The sequence below is a fragment of the Neovison vison genome, chromosome 11 (assembly GCF_020171115.1).
Source record: "Neovison vison isolate M4711 chromosome 11, ASM_NN_V1, whole genome shotgun sequence".
NCBI classification, from domain to species: domain Eukaryota; kingdom Metazoa; phylum Chordata; class Mammalia; order Carnivora; family Mustelidae; genus Neogale; species Neogale vison.
This window is the reverse complement of record NC_058101.1, coordinates 53,941,841-53,969,093: the sequence shown is the minus strand read 5'-3', so window position 1 is coordinate 53,969,093 and position 27,253 is coordinate 53,941,841.

The following is a 27,253-nucleotide window of genomic DNA, read 5'->3' as shown; positions in this document are numbered from 1 at the left end:
TGGGAGTGCCTGGGTGGCTCAGTGGGTTAGGCCGCTGCCTTCGGCTCAGGTCATGATCTCAGGGTCCTGGGATCGAGTCCCACATCAGGCCCTCTGCTCGGCAGGGGGCCTGCTTCCCTTCCTCTCTCTCTGCCTGCCTCTCTGCCTACTTGTAATCTCTGTCTGTCAAATAAATAAATAAAATCTTAAATAAATAAATAAATAAATAAATAAAAGTAATATCAGTTGATTTCCTTTTATCAGACCTCAGTATCTTTGTGCCTAATGATGTTTTTGTCCTCAGTTTGGCTTAGAAGGAGCACAGAGTCAAATCTCACTCTGCTACATACTTCATAAAGACCAAATATTTTTCATACTATTTATTCCCTTTTGCTTCCTGAAGGCTTTATGTAGATGTGTATAAAATTTAAATGCTGTTTTCCTCTGTTTAACAGGGGTGTGTGTGTGTGTGTGTGTGTGTGTTTTGCAAACCACCAGACACTTATTTTGGCATGATGTGATCTATAAATAACACATTGTGAATTATAAATTTAATCACAAACTATACTAAAATCATCACTAGCTATGCCCCCTTTGGCAAGTTTCAAAACTCTTCCATGCTTTCATTTTCTTATCTGTAAAATGGGGGTAATAATATGTATCTTCCAATGTTGTGATGAGGACCAAGTGAATTAATGATGCAAAATATGCACTCACTCACTCTGGGTTCCTCGATACCTTGGGAAATAATTTGATCAGTTTTAGATTCCCAGGACCTCAGGCTACACCTGGAATTCATCTCATTGCCTTTGGCCATGGGATCTTCTAGCCCTGGAATGGCCTTCTATATTCCTCAAACACCTCTTTAACTTCACCTTCTCAATGTCTTCCCACCTCCTGCCAGCCAAAATAATTCTTTGGTCCTCATTACTCTGCTATTCTGTATATACCAGCATCTCTCAGCTTTGGCACTATTCCTGTTTGGGCCTGGATAGTGCTTTGTTGTGGGTGTCTGTCCTTTTCCTGATAAGATATTGATCAGCATGCCTAACTGCTACCCACTAGATGCCTGCAACATCTGCTCATTATGGTAATTGAAAATGTCTCCAGCTATTACCAAATATCCTCTGTTGGGCAAAACTACCCTGGTTGAGAAGCACTGGTGAATACTTCTGTTATACCGTGTATAACATTTTGTGGTACTTATTTTATTTAGTAAGGATTTATATAGTACCTTTAAATATCAGATATTTTTCTAAGAGCAATGTGAATAAATTATTATTAACACTTACGAGTTAGGTGCTAGTGTCATACCAGTTTACAGTGGAGGAAAAGAGAAGTTAACATGACTTGTCCAAGAGTGGGGATTCACTCCTGGGCAGTCTGTGCCCAGAGCCCATGGTACCAACCATCGTGCTGTGTTTTTTTCTCTCGTGAATGAAGTTACCTTTACTCTGGACTGTATAAGCCTCGCAAACCCAGGGGGTGTACGAGAATGGGGGGAGGACTTGGGGATGATAATTATCTTTGTTATTATCTTTGATTCCAGAGCATGAAGCACAATATAAAGGTTAAGCTAGATAAATGAGTTCTTGTCACTAATTCTATCTTCTTACCAAGGAATGTTTTATATCACAGAGGGTGGGCCAACGTTCAAAGTCTAATGTACTGAATGGTTTCTAAGGGAGGAAACTGAGACTGGAAGATTAAATGACTGCCCGAGATCACAAGGCTGGTGAGTGGCAGAGGCAGGCCTGGATTAAAGGTCTCCTAACACACAGTGCAGTGTTCTTTTACCATTTCCATGCTGAGTTCCTTTCTGGGGCTACTCTAATCTATGTGCACATGTGTCACAATCATCTTCATCTTCTTCATTATCATTAGCACCATCCAGGTTTCATTGTTAGTTTATCTACTTATTTTTAAAGGTTTATTTATTCATTTTAGAGAGAGGGAGGGACAGAGAGGAAGAGCACCAGATGGAGGAGCAGAAGGAGAGGGAGAGAGAGAATCTCAAGCAGATTTTGCACTTAGCATGGAGCCTGAGATGGGGCTTGATCTCACAACCCTGAGATCATGACCTGAGCCAAAACCAAGAGTCAGATGCTTAACTGTACCACCCAGCTACCCCTAGGTTTCATTATTTATGCTTTCTTAAACTGATTTGGGTATTTATTAAAAACTCACAGTGTGTGGCTTACTTACTATACTTTTTTCCATCCATGACAGAAATTCAAAATCAAAATGCTTAACATCTCTCCTAATGACTCCCTTCCCAATAGCACTATTGTTCAAATCATTCTATGCCAATTATATCTCAGTAAAGCTGGAAACAAAATCATTTTATGATCTTTAATTCTGATTAGTAGTTTTGTTTTTTTTTTTTTTTTCCCCCTTTATACCCAAGCTTCTTGAAGAGCTGCTTGGGTGATGACGTTTGATTTATCAACATGAGGAATTATTGATTAAAATTACTAATTTTAAGATTTCAGATATAGTTGTAGAACTATTACAGAATCATTAGAGCTTTTCTTGCTTTTGTATTATAACCCCATGGTCCCTTAAGCAATTGTCCTTTGGTCTGCCAGTGATAGTGATGACAGAAAGTAATGGTACAGCTGCTGTTCTGACTCATGATTACTGGAGCCAGGAAAGAATCTTACATTATTTAGAAACTTAAATATATATGATATTACTAATAAAGCAGAGTCATAGCTGAATGAAATCATCAAACTAAATCTTACATGTAAGTAGGTGCTCTTCACCTAAATTTTATCAAATTTGTGGAACACCCAGAAGGTTCTTTTGCTTTCTTTAAATATCCACTTACTCAAAGTCTATAATATCTTAAATTCCAGTGTTAATGACTGCATCCTTTTACGTGCTATGTTATTTTAAAGGCCAATAGCCCTGGGAAGGAAGCACTAATTAAAATTAATTCCCACTGAGGTATTAACAGCAGGGCATAGTGGGGAAAATTTCTAGACACAGAGTTAAAAGACTTACTAACTTGCCTTATTACTTTGAACAAGTCACTTAACCTCTCTCAGCTTGAGTTTCTTCATCTGGAAATCAGAGATGATGGGTTGACTCACAGATTCCTATTGTGAGCATTAAATAACGAAATCAAGTGAAAACATGTTTTAAAGCTTTTGTGACATTCTTCTGACTAAAAAACCAGGACGTAAGACCACTGAATGCCTAGAGACATTTAAATGGAGACATTCAAAATAGATGCCCTGGACTTTAAAGTTTATGTGTGTGTGTGTGTGTGTGTGTGTGTGTGTTTAAAGAATGAGCTTGCAGGATTTCTGGAGTGTCTGAGAGAAAATTGAAGGCCAGCTGACTAATAATGGAACTGTGATGAGATTTCTCAAATGAACAGCTGCTTTTCAGATACTATATTCCCTCTAGTTATTCAAGACTCTTCCAGACTTCTGGCTGTCCCTCTTGCATTTGAGAAAACAAGGAGTCATTATGCAACATCTGACCAGACTTTATAAATCTAAACTGGAAGTTATATCACTATATCATTTTAGGGAATTGCTGTTGAAAACTGTCTATTACTAGGATAAACCAATGTGCAAATCAACCAGTCTAAGCAGAGGGATGGAAACTATGCTTTTGGGTGCCAATAAATGAGTGTCTTGGTAACCACCAGTCTAAATCTGAACAGTAGAGAAAGATGGCTATTGTGTTCAGGGCTGGTCACCTGAAAACTCTGCTTGTCGAGGGTCTGGGAAATTCCTACCTGCTCTCCCTTATATGAATTCCCACTATGAGAGACAACATAGTCTAACCCGTCATTGTTAAAATATCATCACCTAGTGGAGTGATTACACCAAACAAATGGTCGCCCATCTAGACTAAGAACAGTGAACAGCCGATCACTTTCTCTGGATTCTTAGTCATGTGCCACTCCTAGCCACTGTGCTCTGCCAGGCTTATCACAAATTTTATTTCACTTAATTTTTTCAGCAAAGCAGTGAGAGAAATAAGTATTCTCCTCCTTTCTGTGTTGCTGATAAAGTTACTGAATCTATAGAAGTTAAATGTGTGGGTAAGTAGGCACTTTGTACCACACACAACCAGGGAATAAATGAACCTTGATATAGCCCATGGTCAAGTCCTAACAGAACTTGGAAATTCAGCATAAATGGATGGTCTTTACCTAACCTCAAATTAAAACCTCTATGGTTCTTTATTTAAACCTCTTACTGCTTTTAGCTCTTATTTTAAGTATCAGAACCATTCATAAGCATCTTCCCTACTGAAATGAATGTTATGGTATTTCCTACAATTCCAAGTTTTTCATCTTTCCATGGTGTCTTTTCATTCATTTCTTCATTCCTTCATCCATACTTCCCATGTTTGAACCCTAGGAATACAGAAATAAATGCAATGGGCATGACCCAGTGATTCTTATTCCAACTTTTGTTAAATGAATGAAATACAGGCCTCCTTGACTATTTTAGTTACTTCCCCAAATCCCTGGAGATATAAATTATCCTTTCATGGTGCTTCACTCACACATGTTTTTTATTTTAGGGTTTCTTTCTTTCTTTTTTTCTTTTCTTTTCTTTTTTTTTTTCCCCTCTACCAAGTATATATTTCCAGCAAGTGATACCCAGGATCTGGGAAGTAAGTTCTCACATAGTGGAAAGTTTTGTCACCTATTTCAAAGACAAAATCCACGTTTCTCCCTCATCTCACTTTGGCTTTTACAGCTATAAACTTGTCTGTATTCATTATAATCGTGGTTGCTGATGCAGATAATCAGCCCAGTATGTGAAGTGGGTTTTGAGTTTTCACAAGGATGGGGAAGAGTTCACTGGGTGAAATTTACCCAGGTCCGCACAAAATTCTTGTGCTTGAATATAATACATTTTTTGAGGTTTTTATTTTCTAAGATCGTCACACTTGTGAACAGCACCCCACATCTACCTTTTTGTTTTATTTTTAAATATTTCTGTCACTGTTTTTTAAATCGTTTTTGTTTTTATAATATGTTTAGATTTACAGAAGTCTTGCAAAGATAATACAGTGAATTCCCAAATAAACTTCACTTAGTTTTCCTGATTGTTAACACCTGATATTTCCATGATATACTTAACAAATCTAAGAAATTAGCATTATTACATTACTATTACCTAAAGTCCCGCCTTAATTTTGATTTCAGCAGTTTTTCCATTAACCTCCTCTTTCCAAGTATCCATTTCAGGGCACCATGGTTTTTAGCTGTCCCCACAGTCCTTCTGGTCTATACTGGCCTTTTTCTGTTTGTCATGACTTCAACTGTTTGGAGGATCTGGGGCCAGATATCCTGCAGAACTTCCCTCAGCTGGGCTTGTCTGATAATTTTCACACGATTATGCTGGGGATATGGGTTTGTGGAACAAGACCACAGAAACATAGTGCCATCTTCACCACATCCCATTAGGAGGACACGATGTCTACATGACATTGCCAGTGATTTTAACCTTCCTTAGTTGTTTAATGTAGTATTTTCTCAGATTTCTTCCTTGTGCAGTTACCAGTTTTCCTTTTCTCTGTGTTCTTCTTTGGGAAGACCTACTAAGTCTAGCATTTTCTCAAGGGAGATGGAGGGAATGTAAGTTTTTTCTTTCTGATAACTGGAATCAGAATTATTCTGTAAGAAAATTCTGTTGCTTCACCACATTTATTTATTTGATACTTTGTATCACACAGAGTCATACATTTATTGCCTACTCTGGGTTACAAGACAATGCTACATTATTTATTATGTTGCTCAGATTGTTCCAGTCTGGCCATTGGACACTGTTTTAGGTTCTGTCACTGCTTTTTATTTTATGCGCTAAAAGAAGTAAATTAAACTACTGTCTATTTTGAGAATTAACATAGTCAGTATTTGGTTAACCAACTGTAGAATAACATAAAAAAGTATTAAAAAAACAGAAACAAAAACAAAAACAAAACTGCGGTCTCATGAGGATAGCAACTTTGGTTCACTCCCAAGCCTCAGTACTTAGAATAGTATCTTACAGTAAACACTCCATGACTCTTTGTGAATTGATTGCTTAGGAACACTATATCACCTTAAATTGCTTGATAAAACCTGCTTTTTCTTAAAACTGTATTATCTTCAGTTGTCTTTTGTTTAAGCTAAATTCTGTCATACAAATATATATGCATATACGTAAATGCATGTGCTGGTAGATATCACCCTACTGAGACAGGGTCCATTTTCACTTTCTGCCACCTACCGTTTCTCTTCTCCTCATCATTCACTCTTGCCAACCTCAGAGTCCCTAGTCTAGTCTTTTCCAATCTTATCCCATCCCACTGTCCTTACCTTAATTCACTCACCACTTGTGGGGGGGACGATTAACAAAGTGAGGACAGTATTTTTTAGAAATATATAATTTGGATTGTAGGGAAAGGGTGATCTATATCCCAGGAGAAAAAAGTGGCTTGTTAGAGTTGAAAATAAAATGAATATACCTCTCAAAAATACATCCTATGATTCATTCCTTTGTTCGTCATTTATCCAACAAACATGTGTTGAATACCATCAAGAGCTATGAACTATTAATGTGCAAAAGGGGACTCAGCCTCCCACCAGCCTCCCTGCCAAGAAATTTGTAGGAGTTGACTGAAATACTTGTTTTCAGATTAAGGTCATCACAATCACTAATTATACAAAGTTAAATTCCTTTAAAGGTTGTTGAGTGACTTTCTAATAACAGAGTTTGAAACTTCTTTACCGGCAGACAGCAAGCAATAGTGTCCATACCCATTCTTCTGTTCCATCAACTTCCAAGGAACAACATTGTTTTCACACCTTATGTAATTTCATCAATGAAATTAGGAGTCTAGCCTCAACGATTTCTAAAGTCCCACTAGCTAAAAAGTTCTATTTTCTAATGGGAAGAACAATCACTTTTTAAAAAGATTTTATTTATTTATTTGAGACAGAGAGAAAGAAAGAACATAAGCAGGGAAGAGGGGTGGGGGAGAGGGGGAAGCAGACTCCCCATTGAGCAGCTAGCCCCATGCAGGGCTTGATCCCAGGACCCTGGGATCATTACTTGAGGTAAAGGCAGATGCTTAACTGACTGAGCCACCCAGGCACCCCATGAAGAACAATCACTTGGAATCAATAGACTTGAATTCTAATCCCATCATTATAGGTAAATTACCTAACATCTCTGAGATTCAGTTTCTAATCAGTAGAAATTGATTGACTATAACAACTTCTCTCATGGTTTTGGAATATATAAAATGTATAATTAAAATATGCCTTCAGTAAGTACCGTTTCCCTTCTTGTGTTTAGACTTCTCGTAGTCTGAAGAAAACTTTGAATTTAGTAAACATGGTCTTAAATTCTGATCCCATCCTTAGGCAAATTACTTAACTTCTCTGTGTATTCAGTTTCCTCACTTGTAGAAATGGAACTGATATGATGATTCTTTTATTATGACTTTCTTGATGAATGGGATTATGTATGGGATACATCTGATTCAAATATGTCATCAATATATGCTAGTGCTTTCCTCTCTTTCGATCCCAGTATGATTTTGCTTGTGTTTGCCCAAGAGAGGGGACGGAAATCTGCTCCAGTAGAGAGAGCATGAGCTTCAGAGTCAAGGAGATTCAAAAGTGAACACTGGCTCAATGACTCATTGATGCTTGAAATGGACTTTCAGGCTTTTTGTTTCCCCATTTGTAAAATAGTGCAAGTAACGTTGAGACGATTAAGCCAGGTCATGCATTTGAAAATGGTGAGGTTTCTTTTTTTAGGTAGGGCCACTAAAAAAATATAAATACTGTTAGTACAGAAGTAGAACAAATCAAATTCTCTCTTCATTATAAAAATGCTGTTTTCAATATGTATTTTTGAAATTATAACCGGAGTAACGTCATCCTTGAGGTACAGCTGTGAATAATCATGAGGAATGTTCTGGCTGATAATATCATTAGTTCCTTTATGGATCTGGTATCTTATTTGTTATTCAACTGTATGGACTGAACACCTACTATGTACTTGTGTCTATTCTGGTTGTTCTTTAAGTTCTATGGAAACATTGTTTCTCATAAAATTTTAGGTGATGCCAATGAAAAAAAAGTCATCAAGCTAGGCAAGTATGTAATTATTCATATTTGGTTATCAGACTACTACACTGTGAGGTATGCTTGATATAAAAAATGATACATAAAAGAGAAATTTCAGGACAGTAAACATGGTATTTTTAAGTACGTCTACCAAAAATTGAGTGCTGCTTTCTATTTGGAGAAGAGTGATCCTTCCTAAATGACAGATGATATGCCTCACATAAGCCAAAAAAGCTTTGAAAATGTCTATGAAAAACATCTGAAAAGTACCTGGATTTTCTATAAACTTTATAGATATTTTCCTTGAGTTTGAAAAAAGCAGGTTCTAATTCTACAGAAGGATCCTAACCATAGGTTGATGCATGTCCTAACCTCTGCTGTCTATCACACTAATCCTCCTCATGGACTCTTAAAACTCTGAGGACATGACTTTGTTCCAAAAAAGACCTAATTGTGCACTTCTTATTAACAAGTGTACATGTCAACAGTGATTCTCTTTGGAAAATTAGCCTAAAATGGGCTTGATTCCTAAGGACAAGCAGGCCTTTTGAATTCTCAATGTATGATTATTCATGTGCTAGATAATGTAACAGTAGAGAAAAATAAATGTATACATGCTTGGGACAAAAAGACAGGAAATATATAATAGTATTTTGATTAGTGGCATAATGATTAGAACCGCAGTTTCCCAAGTCAAACATGTTGGTTTTCACACAGAGACTATCATTTCCCGATGATTTGACCTTGGGAGAATTGAACTCTTCTCAAACTGGGCTTCCTTCTCTAGGAACAGGATTGAGTCAATTTTGTAACTTGCTGGGTCACCATTACGATGGCCTTATATGAGGCATCTGAAGTGCTTCGTGCAGGGGTTTGTACACCTTAAATGCTCCATGAATGGTTGATATTTTGGTTCTTTTTAATATTATTATGATGATTGTAATCAATGACCGTGTTGATGATGGGCTCAGAGCCATAAGAAGAAGGGAGATCTCCCAGATAGCCTCCATTATTTCGGTTCAGTAGCTGGTTGATTCCCTAGCCATTTCCAGAGTGATTCCATTCCCCACTTGCTGTTGCAGTGTGGCTCTTTGCAGAGCATATAAGGGGAGTTTGTGGTGCAGGAATAAGAAAGCATCAGCAAAAATAAAGAAAAGATGGCTTGTTTAGTGGAAGCCCCCCTGAGCTTTGGAGTAAAAGAGAGCTGCGTTCGATGTGCCTTCCAGCATTCACTGTCTCTATGACCTTGCACACGTCTCTTAATCTCCTACTCCTCTGATTCTCATCTGTAAAGTAGGAAAATCACACTCATGTCCTGGGGTTAATATGAAAGTACAGGAAGATAGAGAATGCATAAGAATCAATGCAATGAAAGGCAAAAATTCGGATAGAAGAAAAATTCAAATTGAACGAATGAACAAAATACACGAGCAGACATTTCACAAAAGATGAAAGAATAAACCAACATAACTATTTTGGAAAACAGTTTGTTATTAATTAATAAAGCTAAAGGTCTGCGAACACTAGGATCTAACAATGTTGTTACCCAATCTTTTCATAAAGGAAATATTTTGGAAAAATGGAGGGTATGAAGATGATTGACATTTTGTATCAGCATCTGTATGCCAAGGACTTTACAATGTCTTTTATTCTCTCAGAGATTCTGTAACTGTGGCTCTTAACTCCAGATAAAATATTCATGTGGCAAAGTCCTTGCAGATCACACTCTAGAGTACCATTTGTAATTTCATGATTTAATTAAGTACTGGCCGGTGTACAGACATATGTACAATGTGTCAGTTTATTCAACCAGGGGACTGATCAAACACCATTGTCAAAAGGACAAGGCAGGGAATCACTGAACATATCTGCTTTACAGCCCATCTCAGGTCTAAATGCAACACATGTTCCAGCCTCTGCTGCAGCTTAGCCAGTGTTTGGCTTTCCAACAAAGTTTATAATTGGTTTTCAAATAAACTTTATTCATAAATCACTAGTTTCTAACTACATATATTTTGGGACTTATACTTCAGATCCCAGATTTTTTTCTGCCTTTCTTTGCAAGACACCATTCTACTTGGTGATAGATGAGTACACATGAAATTATTAATGCTATGTTACCATATGTTTCCAAAATAAAATCCTTCAAAATGGTCTGTCTTGACCAAGCTCCATGTAGTAGATACATCGGACAAACCCCCTTTATGGTATAAAACCTACTGGCATCCACAACACTGTGAGTACTTCAGGTCAGAAGTCTCCTTTCTGGTTTGGTCATATGCTGGCCCTCTACTTGCTGAGTTATACACTTACCCAGAGTCAGTTTCCCTTGATTCCCTGTGGAATTATGTCACTACTTCTTGTCGTTTACTTACATAATTTTATTAAATATTCTATAAATTGAGTTAAACAAAAGTGTGAGAGGAGGCTAAAGGAGTATTATTTGTAATAAAAACTATGCTAAAAAACTCAATAAAGAGAATTCCTTAAAAATACTTTGGAATTAGGTGTAGGTGAGACCTAGATGAGACAACAAAGGGGAAACAATCATAAAATTCTAGGATGGGGACATCCGAGTGGCTCGTGGGTTAAGCCTCTGCCTTCGGCTCAGGTCATGATCTCAGGATCTTGGAATTGAGCCCTGCATCCGGCTCTCTGTTCAGCAGGGAGCCTGCTTCCCCCTTTGTCTTTACCTGCCTTTCTGCCTACTTGTGATCTCTCACTCTGTCAAATAAATAAAATCTTAAAATAAATAAAACAAATAAAATCTAGGATGAATGCAGTAGACATATATTTCATGTCTGCCTCTAAATTCTTGCTTCAATTTAAAGATACGGAAATTGGAGGGGTACCAGGATGGCTCAGTCGGTTAAGTGACCAACTTTTAGTTTCAAATCAGGTCATGATCTCATGAATCATGAGATCAAGCCCAATGGGGCTCCAAGCTTGGCTGGGGTTTTGCTTGAAGATTCTGTCTCTAACCTTCCCCCAGCTTGCACATGCACAGATGTGCTTGTATGCACTCTCTCCTATCCCTCTCTCTCTAATAAATAAATAAATCTTAAAAAAAAAATAAAGATACTGGAATTATAAATTCTGAAAGATGCATTATGGATGAAATTTATGTAAGAAAAATAAAGAAAGTGAAAAGGTGGACATAGGCATGTCATTTTCATATGTTTTAAGTTAAAATTGTTATATTTTCCTGCTGTATTCAACCTTTTTAACCTGATCAGTTTTGATCAATGAATTCTTTGGTAGTAATAAAGTTTCAATATTTAATTCCGACTATTAGAAACAAAAGAGCCAACATTAGGCAGTATTGCATGTGCAGAAAATATAGAGAGACGGTTTTTCTTAGCTAATCCTAAAGTAATGTGCACTTAGAATGGTGTAAAACCTTGTTACTAGTGGTGTTTTGAACTGAGGGACTCTCCAACCAGGTTTCTAGAGAAGTTATTCCTACTTTTATATGGGGATTAGACTTGCTATATTCTAATGTGTTTATACATTCAATAAAAACTTGGCGCCTGGGTGGCTCAGTGGGTTAAACTGCTGCCTTCGGCTCAGGTCATGATCTCAGGGTCCTGGGATCGAGTCCCACATCGGGCTCTCTGCTCGGCAGGGAGCCTGCTTCCTCCTCTCTCTCTCTCTGCCTGCCTCTCTGCCTACTTGTGGTCTCTCTCTGTCAAATAAATAAATAAAAAATCTTTAAAAAAAAAAAAACTTGTTTATCTGAAGGCCTAAATTCAATAATTTTATTTTATTTATTTATGTATTTATTTAGAGAGAGTATGTGAGTGGGGGTGAGGAGGGAGGGGCAGAGAGAGAGGAAGAATCTCAAGCAGACTCCCTGTTGAACACAGAGCCAGACACAGACTTTGATCTCATGAGCCTGAGTGCATGACCTGAGCCAAAATCAAGAGTCAGATGCTCCACCGGCTAGGCCACCCAGGTCCAGAGAGAAGGAAGGATCTTTATTCTCTGTCTAGCTACAGGAGGTGAACTGTGCACCGACTGCCCGAGTCACGCTACAACTGAGGTAATACTGACAGTGGCCACCAGTTATTCTTATCAAGTTAAATATGGTACCCACAGAAATTTTCACATATTTTTAGCATTTGCTCTCCGGGTACCATGATGGCTGATTAGCAGCTCTGCTCTTTCAAAAGGACCATCATTCAAGTTCTGTTTCTTTGACCACTCCCAGTTTTCAAATACGATTCACAGTGCTGTGTAAGGGTGGATTTTTACCTTGCAATCAGTCATGTTTTACTTTGTGTAAACAGAACAGCAGTACGTAAGAAGCTGCAAGATGGTTATGGCTTATAATAGAATGGATTATAGGCACAAGGAATAAAAAAATCTTAGAAATGCAGTGAAGATCTTACAAAGTGAAAAGGATGGAATGGCAGTTCTGTGACCCCTTTCCAATTAGTCTGCAACTTGCTGGAGTGTTTACTAGTAGTTCACTGGAGCCATTTGAGCTCCTGAATCACAGTGGATCCTTAACTCCACTCCTCCTCCACGCTAATAGAAATAAGAGTTAACATATATCGAAGCCATATTATATACCCAAGAGTAATACCAAAAGCTTCACATTTTAATAAATGTTTTTAGTCAGTGTATATCAAACATTAATGTGAATAAGAATCTCCGGAAGAGCTGTTAAAATACAGATTCTTAGCTAATACTTCCCCTTCCTGCAATTCTGGTTCAGATTTCTGGGGTAGGACCTAAGAGTTTGCATTTCTAGCAAGCTCAGTGTGACTTGACAAGATGCTGTTGGTCTAATCACCACATGTGGAATGACTCTGCAGATGATTGTCTGAGTCAGACACTGCTATAGTTTTCCCCATTTATCCATGAGAAAACCTAGCCACACGAAAAAAGAGGATAAGTCATTTCCCCAAGATTAAGATAGAGGAAATGATGGAGCCAGGGCTTGAATTTGACAACAAAATCCAGTATCTTAACTTCTGTGTCTATTATACCCTGACTCTCAGTTCTTTTTTTTTTTTTTTTTTTAATTTTATTTTATTTTATTTTTTCAGTGTTCCAAAATTCATTGTTTATGCATCACTCCTAGGGCTCCATGTAATACGCGTCCTCCATAATACCCACTGCCAGGCTCACCCAACCCCACACACCCTCCACCCCAAAACTCTCAGTTTGTCTCTCAGAGTCCACAGTCTCTCATGGTTTGACTCTCAGTTCTACTTCCTCTTCAATTTGATTTGTGAGTTAGGTCCTTGATGTGCCTGAGTGAGTTTTAACTATAAACCAGATTCCTAATGATTAATAGAACTGGGGGAAAATATTCTTACTGAGGTAGAGGAGGAAAAATAATTTCCCCTCTAATTTTGTAGGTTCTTGCCTGAGACATGACCCAGGATCAAGACCTCATTGGACTCCCTGCTCAAGCGGGACTCTGCTTCTCCTTCTGCCTTTCACCTCACTTGTGCTCTCTCTCTCAAAAAAATAAGTAAAATCTTAAAAAAAACAAAAAACAAAAAACACAGATTAGCTGGAGAAAAACAAGTTTAATAACATGCATACCTCCCATATGTATGGGAGATATCCAAGAAAACTGAGCAACTTCCTAAAATGGTCCAAGCACCACCTTCAAAGCCATCTCCAGCCAAAGACAAAAGATGATGTTGGGGTGGGGGGGCAGTGGTTTGGGGAAGCCAGTCTGGGGAGGTTATTAGACAAAGCACAATAAACAAGGGTATGGTTGTTATGCAAATTTATGTCCTGGCCTTCTTCACTGCTAAGAGTTTCTAGAGATTTAGTCATGCTCTTCCTGGTACAGAGGGGGAAACACCCTTACCAAAGGAGATTGTCCTTATAAATGTCACTGTCTCTTACAGAAAGGGTAATTTCTACTTGGTTTTCAGAGCTTTTCCTATATCTGCTGTTTCTTAAAAATAATCAGCCTAAAATAATCCTTGTGCTAAAGAGCCATATTTTGAGGTGGTAACTTCTGTTCCCCTTTGCTAGATTCTATTTCCCCTGAAGAAGTAGAGTGCTGTAAAGAATAGAGAAATGAGATCCTGGTAACATCTTCTGTTTACCTAAACATGTAGAGTTTCAGACTCAGGTTGCCAGGGTTTGTGAATAGTAGCTGAGCCACTGGCAAAATCCCAGAATCTCAGCAGGACTAGAGATTCTGAATGGACAGAATTTCTTTGTTGAATTCCCAAAACTAAAATTAATCATGACTGGGCATTGTTTAGAAATTGTCTGGGTGTATACTTTCCAGTAATTGATTTGTTTCCACATGGACACCTTGTTTTCATTGCAAATGGTTTACTTTGATGGGTTGACTTTATTCCTCTTTATGTATGACTAGGGACAGTGTGATGTAACTATAGTGATCATGTGTTTATTGAGGCCATGCTACTTTATTTTTTTCCTCTGAAATCTAGGCTCATAGCCCACAGGAAGTAGGGTATGGGCTATTCTCTGACTCTTACCTTAGCCTAGCTTCTGAGACCACCTTATTTTGTGCCAGCATTTGCTTCTCAAATACTGCATTTCACTAGCCCAGAAAGGCCAAGCAAATCAGATCTTGAAGGGTAGCTTTATTAACAAGAAGGTAACCTAATAGTGTATAGTAGCAATTGTGCAAAGTCAGTGTTGATTATCTATTTAAACATTAGAAAGAGATGAAAGCAAAGCAAAGTGGAATCTAGCATTAATATTAATGTGAATCATTAATAAGATGTTGTAGAATTGGATTACAAGAAAATTTAGTGAACTTTCAGGACTTTGGAATAGCCACTTAGGACAGTAGGTCTTGTCCATTTTAAGCACTCCAAGTGCTCAGTCCTTGAGATTCAGGGGCACCATGGGAAAAAAAGACATTTGTCCTATGGATTGAGAGCTTTATATCCAGCTGATGTATTTTATCCTGATTGTAGCCATCTTTTTTTGAGCCCTCATGGGACATGCACAAGGCAAGTCTCTTTGTCTTTATTAGTATTTGGCCTTTGGGAACCCCCTAGCCCATGGGTTGAAATGCATATGAGTACAAAGCCCTTCTTTACATTCACTAACATAGTGTGACAGTTGAGATGCCTGAAGTTAGAATGCCTGGTTTTAAACACCTTAAGCATCTCTGCCTTTTACTAGCTGTTACAAATATGGGCAGTTGAGTTATCCTGTCTGGCCACAGTTTTCTAATCTATGAAATGAGGTCCACTGGGCCAACGAGAGGATCAGATGAGTTAGTTAGTACTTAGTAAATACTGTATCAAAGAGAAAGTGTTAACTATTGTATTTGGTGCTACAAAGTCAAAGAAAGTTCAGGTTGCTGAGCCACTAGAGCCACTATGGCCTCTTTTCCTCCTTCTTTACCCTGATTGCTCTTGCCATCCTCACTGTGAGGTGAGAAAAATCATATATGAAAGAATCCTACGGAAAGACAGCAGCTCCACCAAGCAGTCTATTTTAGATTTATTGACTCTGGGTTCCACACTAGTTTCTGCTTAGAAAGGGGTTCCTCTGTGGGGCATCACGGAGGTGGCTCAGTCATTAAGCATCTGCCTTTGGCCCAGGTCATGATCTCAGGGTCCGGGGATCGAGGTCCGCATTGGGCTGCCTTCTCAGTGTGAAGTCCGCTTCTCCCTCTCCCACCCCCCTGTTTGTGTTCCCCCTCTCACTGTATCTGTCAAATAAATAAATGAAAAATCTTAAAAAAAAAAAAGGAAGAAAGAAAGAAAGAAAGAAAGAAAGGGGTTTACCTGAAAGAAAATTTGTTCCAGGCCCATCTCACTGCAGCTACTGTAAAAAAGAAACATTGCAAAGAGGAAAGCATTTATTCAGTGGAAAAGGGGTTTTAAAAATTTTTATAGTCTTCTTTCTCAAGAGTTTGGTCCCTAGCCTCTTGGCCCACTATTTCTTCTGGGACTAAGTTTATCTCTTGTTGGAGTCCACGGCACGGTTGGAGTCGAGGACCAAACCAGGCCCTGGCTTGAGTCTCCTTCAAAGTCTGGACACCTTGACAAGGTTAAGGACAGGAAAGTTGAGTGCACTGAGAAAGGGTCTGTGCTGTGTCGTGCGCTCGCCTACGTGACTTCCCACACACTCTCCCTGCAGTAGGGAACAGTGTGGCCAGAGTCCTGAGTTCTTAGTTAGTCCTTATTGTTCTGTACCTCCCATGACCCACTCCCTGGTTGATTGTCTTGCTAATGGCTTTAGCCGAGAAACTACCTGGCTTCCCAAGGTTTGTTTGTAGTAAACGTAAACTTGTTATAGAAGCTTGTGGTCATCTGACTAGGTACTGATGTATTACTCCTCCTATTCTGGTCTGCCTTATAAATGCTTGTAAGATGTGGAATAAAACTGCCACTGTTGGACATCACCCTCAGTGTCCCTCCTGCCCCCATCTCTTTGTCTCTTAATTTCTTTTCACCATCCTCTTAGCCCTCACGGTTTCCCTGGTGGATTCTTCGCACTGGCCGTGACAATCTCTAATAGATACCTTGTCTCCATTTCTTCTTGGATATTGGTGGAGACTCAGAAGAGGACCCGTTTGAGGTTACAGACCTTGAAGGGTATGGCCAAGTCGTAGTATATACTGCACTAAATGGCTGTGTTGCTATGGTGGCTTCACTGTCACATCTTGGTTACCCTTCTTTGAATTTTGTTTTTGTTATTTTATTAAACTAATTAATTAATTAAATTGTGTTGTGTTAGTCACCATAAAATACATCATTAGTTTTTTTTTTTTTTTAAAGATTTTATTTATTTGTTTGACAGAGAGAGAGATCACAAGTAGGCAGAGAGGCAGGCAGAGAGAGAGGGAGAAGCAGGCTCCCCGCCAAGCAGAGAGCCCGATGCGGCACTCGATCCCAGGACCCTGAGATCATGACCTGAGCCAAAGGCAGAGGCTTAACCCACAGAGCCACCCAGGCGCCCCACATCATTAGTTTTTGATGCAAGATTCATTATTTATGAACAACACCCAGTGCTCCATGCAATATGTGCCCTCCTTTATACCTACCACTAGGCTCACCAAACCCTCCACGTCCTTCCCCTCCCAAACCTTCTGTTTCTCAGAGTCCACAGTCTCTCATTGTTCATCACCCCCTCCAATTTCCCCGAATTCACTTTTCCTTTCCTTCTCCTAATGTCCTCAATGTTATTCCTTATGTTCCACATTTTAATGATAAAAATTCAGATTCTTGTAATTCCATTGCATCATATATCTGAAAACCTTTTTCCTTTGCTATATTATATTTTGTCAATCCAAAAGAAATTCATGTGGTATAACCTTGGTATCACAGAGTTATCGTATTGTTATCCTTCCCCTTTTCCCCACCTTTACTGAGATATAATTAACATATAACATTGTGTAAGTGTAAGGTTTACACTATGTTGGTTTGATACAGTTACATATGCAGAAGGATTACTATCATAACATTACAATAACATGAGCTCTATCATGTCACATAAATACCATTTGCTTTTTGTGATGAGAACATTTAAGATCTACTCTCTTAGCAGATTTCAAGTGTATAATTTAATATTGTTAACTATAATTACTATGCTGTACATTAGTTCCCCTGAACTTATTTATCTTAAACTAGAAGTTTGTACCCTATGACCAATATCTCCCCATTTCTCTCACCCTCCAGTCCCTAGTAACCTACTACTCTGTTTTATGAATTTGACTTTTTTAAAATTTAAATTTCACCTGTGATTTATATAGTTTTTCTCTTTCTCTAACTTAGTTCATTTAGCACAGTTCCCTCAAGTTTCATCCATGTTATTGCAGACAGCAGAACCTCCTTCTTTCTCATGGCTGAATAATATTCCATTGTGTATATATACCACTTCTTCTTTATCCAGTCACCTGGTGATGGATACTTAGGTGGTTTCCATATCTTGGCTATTGTGAATAATGCTGCAATGAACGAAAGAGAGCAGATATCTTGTTGAGATCCTGACTTCATTTCCTTTGGCTATATATCCGGAAGGGTCATATGGTTGCTATTTTATAAATTTGAGGAACTCCATACTGTTCTCCATAATGGCTCTATCAATTTACATTCCCACCAATAGTGAAGGCTTCCCTTTTCTTCACGTCTTTACTGACACTTGTTATCTTTTGTCTTTCTGATAAATGTGACATTTCATTGTGCTTTTGATTTGCATTTCCCTGATGACTAGTGCTGTCCAGTACCTCTTCATGTACAGTTGGCCATTTATATGTCTTCTTTGGGAAAAATATCTATTTAGTTCCTCTAACCATTTTTTTTTAAAGATTTTATTTATTTGACACGGAGATCACAAGTAGGCAGAGAGACAGGCAGAGAGAGAGGAGAAAGAAGGCCAGAGAGCCTGATGTGGGGCTCAATCCCAGGACCCTGAGATCACGACCTGAGCTGAAGACAGAGACTTTAACCCACTGAGCCACCCAGGTGCACCCTCTGTCCATTTTTTAATCAGATTGTTTGTTTTATTGCTATTGAGCTGCATGAGTTCTTCATATATTTTGGATGTTAACTCCTTATCAGATATATGATTTGCAAACATTTTTGCCCATTTCATAGTTTGCCTTTTCATTTTGTTATTGTTTCTTTCTCTGAAGAAACTTTTTAGTTTTCTGTAGTCCATTTATTAATTCTTGCTTTTGTTGCTTATGCATTTGCTGTCAAATCAAATAAGAAAAAAAAAATCATTGCCCAGACCAATGCCAAGAAATTTTCCCTATATTTTTTTCTAGGAGATTTATAGTTTTAGTTCATACATTTATGTATTTAATCCATTTCAAATTAAATTTGTAAGTGGTATAAGTAGGGGTCCCATTTTGTTCTTTTGTATCTGGTTATCCAGTTTTCAGTAACTTATTTATTAAAGAGTCTTTCCAGCTCCTGTATGAGTATTCTTAGCCCCCTTGTCAAATATTAGTTGAACATATAAATGAGGATTTATTTCTCAACTCATGCTGCTCTTTCATTGGTATATGTGTTTATTTTTATGGCACTACTGTACTGTTTTTATGACTGTATCTTTATAGTATAGTTTGAAAATAGGAAGTGTGATGCCACTTTCTTTTTTCTTCTTTCTCAGGATTACTTTGGCTATTCAGTCTCTTGTATATCCATACAAATTTTAGGAATTTTTTTTCTAATTCTATGAAAAATGCCATTGGCATTTTGATAAAGATTTCACTGAATCTATAGAAAGCTTTGGGTAGTATGGACATTTTAACAATACTAATTCTTTTGATTCACAAACACAAGATATATTTCTGTTTATTTTTGATTTATATCTTTTTCAATTTCCTTCATCAAAGTCCTATAGTTTTCAATGTATAGATCTTTTATCTCCTTGATTAAATGTATTCCATTTTAAGAGTTTTAGTTTTTAATGTTATTGTGAGTAAGATCATTACCTTTATTTCTTTTTCAAATATTTCATTATTAGTGTACAGAAACATGACATATCTGTATGCTGATTTTGTACTAAGCAACTTCATTGAATTTGTTGATTTGTTCTAATGGTTTTTTTTTTGGTGGGGTCTTTAGGACTTTCTATATATAACATATCATTTGCAAACAAAGACAGTTTTACTTCTTCCTTTCTAATTTGGATGCCTTGTCTTTCTTTACCTTAACTGATTGTTCTGATTGCTTTGGAATCCAGGTCTTATGGAATGAGTATGGGAGTCTTCCCTCCTCGTCTATTTTTTGGAAGAATAGGAGAAAGGTTGTAGTGAATTCTTCTTTAACTGTTTGGCAGAATTCACCACTGAAACCATCTGGTCCTAGGCTTTTTTTTTTTTTTTTGGTTGGCTACCCTACATTGAATTAGGCAGGGTCAAAACCCTTTTCCAGCCACATTTACGTTCCAGGAATCTGTTTTTCTTTTATCTTGGGAGAAACCTGACTAAATCAGAACTCGAGGAGACTGAAGAAGTTATAGAAAATGCCTGTCTTATTCTCTAATGTGTATGTATAACAAGAAGAAACCGTGGAGAGCAACATGGCGTTAGAAAAGCAGTTGACAGCTGCTGTATCTGTAAGGTGTGTTTACAGGCCCTCCAGAGTAATTCTTAAATACCACTAAGTTAAGGACAAGGTACCATGGTTTCAGGATTGTGGTAAAAGGTGTAGTACCTGTGGCAGGTGGATTCTTTGTTACTGTAAATGAGCATACTATACCTGTTAGATTAATGCAATTCATTGCAATTGTTTACCAGATTCTATTCCAGTTATCAAATTTCTATTGTAACTATGAAAAGCACCCCCTTTTATAATCAATCAGAGCACCTCTTTTCATGTGGTCAAATGATCTGCAAGGAAGGTTGAAAGCATTTCAAAAAGGTAAAAATTGTTACTAAATGTAGTATTATTTAGTTATATTCTTATCATTCAGAAGTCTGGCACAATTTTGGAATCCTTATTCTCCCTTAAAATCACCTGTTGAATATGGAAAGATAGAATAGTTTTTTTATTAGATGAATCATTGTATTGAGTATACAACCTTTTGAAACTGTTTTTATTTCTCAAATTGTTCATCAATTTGATGAACAAATTGTGTGTGTGTGTGTGTGTGTGTGTGTGTGTATGTGAAATCAGACCAAAGAAGCAGGGTAACCTGCTGTTTTATTTAACAGATATCCCGAACAAAATCAAAGCAACATCTCCATCCCACATGGATAAGGTCTTTCTTCTGACTGCACTATGTTTTACTTGTCATAGGTTTTAAATAAAACTATATTGGTTAATTTAAAAAATACAAATGGTGGAATAAAGAAGATTCAAGGATGATTGAAAACAGTCTTTCAAAGAGACTATGATAAGTATTTAATGTTTCCTGTGCTTGCTTTCTCTACTGAACTCAAAAATTTTTAACTCAGAAGTTTGTACAAATATTCAAAAACACTTTCCAGTATGCCATAGTATTTTTTAACAATGTCTGAGTCAGTGTCCAAGGAAACACATTATCTGTCATGACACAGAAAATATTGCATTAATATATTTCCTACCAAACAGGTTTCCTAACAGGAGACACTGTGTTTTCCAAGGAAATAAAACGACTAAAATGTCAATATGAATAAATTACTAATAACGAACTCTTCACTTATCTTTAATGCCCTGCCAAACACCAGCTTGATTGAAATGCTGATATTTAGTAGAAAGAAGAAAGCGGGTATCTTGGGGAAGAATCAAACTAACTAGAGTAGTGGAGTAGAACATTTCTGTGTCAAATTCCATCTGAACAATCCTGTTTTTTTAAAGGTTGGAAGCCCATACATACTTGGAATTTTTGCTCTCTGCCTTTGATTTAAAGCACAAAATCAAAAGCCTGTTCTATGAAAAGAAGTGCACTTGAGCAACCCAGGAATGTGCTGAAGCCTTTCTACAAATTAATCTCTTCTTTAGTGAAGTGAAACATCGGGACCATTCAGGGACAGTGGGAGGGGTTCGGGGGCTTGAATCTGAGCCAAGCTTAATGAGACGGGGTTGGAGGCAAAATGGAATTGAACTGTACCTTGTTAACTGGTCGAAGCTGTGAACGAGGTGGACTTGCTGGCCAAGAACTCTTTCCCTTTGTTGAAATTAACTACAGGGGATATTTTAGGGTAGTTTTCATAATCTTTAAAGATCACGGGACATTTTTAAAACTTTATATTTTTTTAAAAAAACTTTGAGATAATTCTCTAATTCTGGTTGCCAAATTTCCTGTTGCCTTGAAGAATAAACCCTTGTTTGTTGAGCCATTTTGTTAGACATCTGTATTGCTAGCCACTCTGTCAGGTGCTGGAGAAAAAGCGATGATAATCTGATAATCACAGTCCCTGGCCTAGAGTGACTCACATTCCAGTGAAAAGGGTTTGAATCTTTCAGCCCCAATGGGAAAAGCAGAAATCAAGAGGCCAGGCATACATCAGACATTCAGCTTAAGTTCTCTGAGCAAATCATTTCTCTTAGGGACCATGACATGTCTTTTCCAGAGAGACTGTTCTGTGGTGCAGTGCTGGTTTATTCCATAAATTTCTTCCATTAAAATTCTGCTAGTTAGGAAGCCTGATATCTTGAGAACAAATGTTCAACCAGAGCTCTGCAAACCTGAGTTTTCTGACAGAGAAAGATTATTTTGAACCAGTTCCTAAAACATTTCCATGCCTCAGTTTCCTATTTTGAAAAATGGAGATGAGACTTGTTCTGTGAGTTTATTGGAACAGTGCTGACCACACTTAGCAATGGCTTAACATGTTTCTCAAAGGCAAGTTATTTGTTTAGCATCTTCTGATCATGAAAAAAATCCCAATTTTGATGTGTATGCTCTCTGTTAAGAGCCTGACTGTTAAAATGTTCATGGGATAGAATAATACTGCGCTGAGAATGGCTGTTGGGTTAAGTGCAGAATCCCAACTTTCTTTTAAGAGACTCTGCAGAGTGAACGAGTCTCCAAAACCATAGTAACTTTGGTAAATAATATGTGCATGGGGTAAGGGAGAAAATCTTAAACTCTGTGTCAGTTTTGTCTCATCTGTCATTACTTCCCACAATTATGGGTTTCTTAATACACGTAAAATATTAGAATAGTCAATATATATGCTTTATTAATAAGTACACATATATTCGGAGTGTGTGCTCATCTTATTGACAGAGTTTATGGTCAACAAAGTTAGGCAATTCCTGTTTTAGAGGTAGAACAACTAGTTATTGGAAATATATTTCTCTTCAGTCAAAAGTTGATAAAGTGACAAAAATAAGTCTAACTCCATATCTTTTTAATAAGAAACTAGGAAACTCCCTAGATATAGAAACAGAAAGTTTCTGTTGTTGTTTTTCCATTTTAATGTGTTTACACTCTGAAACTCTGACTTGGTGAGGTTCTCTGAAAGCTGAAAGTCTGTTTTTAGCACCAGCTTTCAGGATTCTTTTACAGCATGGGAAAGGCTACAAAAATGAAACACATTGATGCATTCATTGTTCAGAGCATTTCTTGACTCTGCAGGATATTTGCAACCCCAGATCCACCTTCCTCCCTTCCCACCTTATTGTGAAGTCTGGGGAAGCTGGCCACCGTGATGGCATTATCCAAGTCAGTGATTTGCACTTGGACAATGAGAAGCCTTATCAAGGTACAGAGAGTGGAAGAAAAGAGAGTGTGGAGTGTTGATGACCTCAGCTCCCTCCTGATGAGACGGTGAGTTGGTAGTGGCTGAATGGCCACAACCTCTGTCCAGTAGACCTTTGCTCACCCACTTCCTGGTGCTGGTCCCTCCTTTTGCTTGTTCAGGTAGACGGAGAGTAAGAGCAATCTTGCTCTGTGTCATCTCTTGTTGGTTTCCTAAACCTTGCCCTTAGGTTGCAAATAGATCCATCATCAAGGATTCTTTAATTGGCCCTTTTGGTTTAAATCAATTTCCTATCAGGACCCTGATTGAATCTCCAGCTGAACTCACCTTTCTGACTCAACTGCAGGAGATACAGAGGTGGATAACATATGGACCCAAATCTGGCTATATTCCAAGCTGATTTGTTCTTACATTCAAAGAACGTTTTTGATGTTGTTGTCATTAAAGCAGAGTTTTTTGTTTGTTTGTTTTTTCTTAACAATATATGCAATAGTCAACTTTCAGCAGAAAGTATTATGCTCATAGTTTTTCTTACCTGGTGCATTCCTAGAAAAGGAAACCAGTATTTACTGAGACAGTTGCCTTTCAGGAGATCACACAAACAAAGATATTATCAGATAAAGAAAATTCAACTTACCGTGATAGTATGCTTAATAAAATAAAATGGTGAGTTTATTTGGAAACCAAGTGCCAGACCTGTCCTTGGTGGAGTGTGCTGACTTCCAAGGGAATGTGTATAGTTTAGTACAATATAATTTAGGTATATTAAAAATATAAATTTAGGAGAAAGATATGCCTTGTATTAAGTTTAGATTTTTCAAATAATCTAATAGTGCTACCCTTACTAACAAATAATACCTAACATTTATTGAGTGCTTTGTATGTAAAACATATTTAATTCTCATAAAAACCCATAAAGTAGGTACTGTTGTTATCCTTGTTTTTGTTTTGTTTTGTTTTTCTAAGAAACTGAAGAATATAAGAACTAATTCTCCCAAGACAGGAATCTATGCAATCTAGCTGCACATATGAGCTGATGATTTTATATATAATGTTGACTTAACAGAAGATTTTAAGAATGAAAATAATTTTTCCTCCTCTCCACCATGTAATACATTTTACTTCGTTATTAGAATAACAAAAATAGTTTTACTTCTAGACTTCTTTTTCATTCTAGAAAGTCCTTTTCAGCAGTTACAATTGGATTATTTCAGAAAGGGAGAAAAAAGAATTCTATACTTCCTGTGAGATATATCTAAAGAGATACATTTTTTAACAGAGGTGGTTTTGGCTTTTCAACAGTTAGAACATTAGTATGAAAGTCCTTTTTGAAACCAATAAAAGTACTCTTTAAAGTCAAGACCTAGGGATGCCTGGGTGGCTCAGGTGGTTAAGTCGCTTCCTTTGGCTCAGGTCATGATCCCAGAGTCCTGAGATCAAGTTCTGCATTGGGCTCCTGCTCAATGGGGGGCTTGGTCCTCTCTCTGCCTCTGCCTGCGACTCTGCCTGCTGGTGTGTGCTCTCTCTCTCTCTCTCCCTCTGACAAATAAATAAAATCTTTAAAGTCAAGACCTAATTGCCCAAAGCTTCTTCCAGGCTGGTCACATATCAGTGTTTTTGTTGTCAGCTAGTCTGGGATGAGTAAAGAACAGAGAGTAATATTTCAACTTAAAGTTTACCATTAGAAATCTACTTGAAAATATACTTCCTTTGAGAAGCTATGGAATCTCCTGGATGTTTAAAACACGTCACATTGGCTGTTTTCTATCACCTTCAACTGTGAGTTTTGCCTAGGAGGAAACAGATCTATTTGGCAAACCATGGCCCCAACTGTGGTTAGGATATGTGATTTATCCTGTGTGGAGCAAATGGGAGGGGCCAGAGTGCTCTGGGTTCTGGTCCTCTCTGATTCTGAGCAGGCCCTGGCCTTGCTCCTGAAATCTGCCTTACAGATTTCTTTTGGGCCAGGCTATATTGTAGATCAAACACATTCCATCAGATCTCTTACTAACCTCCTAGGATTACCTTGCATTGCTGAGACTAAAGTTCATACTCTGTAGAAATAGTATTTCCCATAGAATGCACAGTGTAAGATCTATCAAAAGAGTAAAAAAAAAAAAAATAAAAAAGGGGAAAAAAAGATAAAAGAAAAGAAAAAGGAAAGCATGTCACGTGAGATCATTATTAAGAAAGAGAATGATTTTCTGATGGAAAATTCCATGCTCCCTTTGAACAACTGCCTTGGAGAATGTCCTTAGGAAACAAAGGTCTTACATCTAATATGTCATTAACCATGCTTATGATTTCCTCTGTGTGTTTATAGGTGGGAGTCAGGGTGTGGAATGCACAAATATTACACAAAAATTACAGTACAGTGATTGCTTCCTTTGCCAGTCCACTTTCCGGAAAGTCATGAAACACTGCAATGGCATCTCTGGTATGTATGGAAACTTAAGCTTTTACCTTCATTTAACCTCACAAATTAGGTCTGACCCAGAGTTTGCATTGTATGCATACTAAGACAAATATTATGAGTGAATTTGGAAATTTGGGGCATGCATGTTATGGATGAGATTAAAACTCTCTGTCCTAGAAAGATCTTCCTTAGGTCTGCTCTTGCTTGACAATGAGGAAGAGATGTTGTCTGTGAAAAAGACACCAAAAACAATATTGGCTTGGGTCCCAGGCCATAATCCACATTACCCATTGCTAGATGGTTCCACTTTCTGTCCACTGAAGGTGTGGAGCTCTTGTGTGCTAAATTGGTGAGAGCCCAGTGCAATGGGGCAAAAGGTCACCGGTCGGGCTTAGTTCTTGGGGCTGTCATAGCTCCACCCCATTTATGTCCTTTCCATCAAGTTATGGGGTTCTCAGAACTGACAGGGAGCCTGGTGGAGTGAGCTTGATGTTCTAATCAGGTGACTGAACTCTGGTATAAACTCAGCTGTTCTTTGGTCTGAGACCTTGAGTGATATGCTTAGGTTCTATCTTGGCCTCAATTTCCTTTTCTAAAGGGCTTTTGGAAACATCATAGTTTCACCACCTAAATTCTGAGCCCATCAATGATAGGTAATACAGTTTACATATCTCCTATTTTGCATGGGAGATATAAAGGCAGAATTGGAAAAGTTCTTACTGTTTTATACTGGGCCACCAGAATAGACTGAATGATGACAAATTTCCTCTAATATATCAAATAATAATGACAATAGTAGTAGTAATGGTGGTAGAGCTAGTAATGCGTGTCAACTGCATACCATTTTTCAAAGGTTACTGTCCATTTTGATCATCACGACAACCCTCTGAATTAGGTATTTTTACCATATCCAATTTACAGCTGAGGAAACAACAAAAATGCTCAAGTTACTTGGCTGAAGTCAATAATAAAGAAGTGGCAGAACCAGAAATTGCTTAAAGTTGGTTCCATAGTTAATGTCATTTAACCAATACAGACCTTCCAGAATTTGGACACTCAGACATTTCTAATAATTGAAAGTATATTTTTCTTCAATGTGTTTGATAACTATAGAGTATTCCACATATTAAGATTGGTCTGGTTTAGAAAATCAGGGATTAACAAAGGAGTAGATAAAGTAGAAATAGAGTATGAGTCTAATGAACTATTTGCCTTATCACTAGCCTCCTACCATTAGACAGTTTCAGAAGTTGAGAAAATGTAAAGCTTTCCAGCACCTCTTTCTTTGGTCTCCTTTGTAAACAAAGTAAATCAGATTTCCCTGGGTTTATTTATACTCTTTGGGAAAAGATCTAATGTGTTCTCATTTAGATTTTTGGGTTAAAGCTGGTTTCCATCCAAAGGTAGATTGGTAAATTAAAAAGCTGAAACCACAAGCAACTCCTCAAGCTAATCACGTTCTTGAGTAAAAGCATGTATACTTCTAACTTTCATTTGTCAAGGATCAGTTTCACCAGTGATTCTTCATATTTTTAGGGTATTATTGATCCAGCTTTGTACTCTACCATATCTTTACTCAGAACTGCCTAAAAAAAAAACCTTTCCCATCCGTCTCTGTAACTGGGACACGAGGAAGGACCTTACATACTGGGAAAGT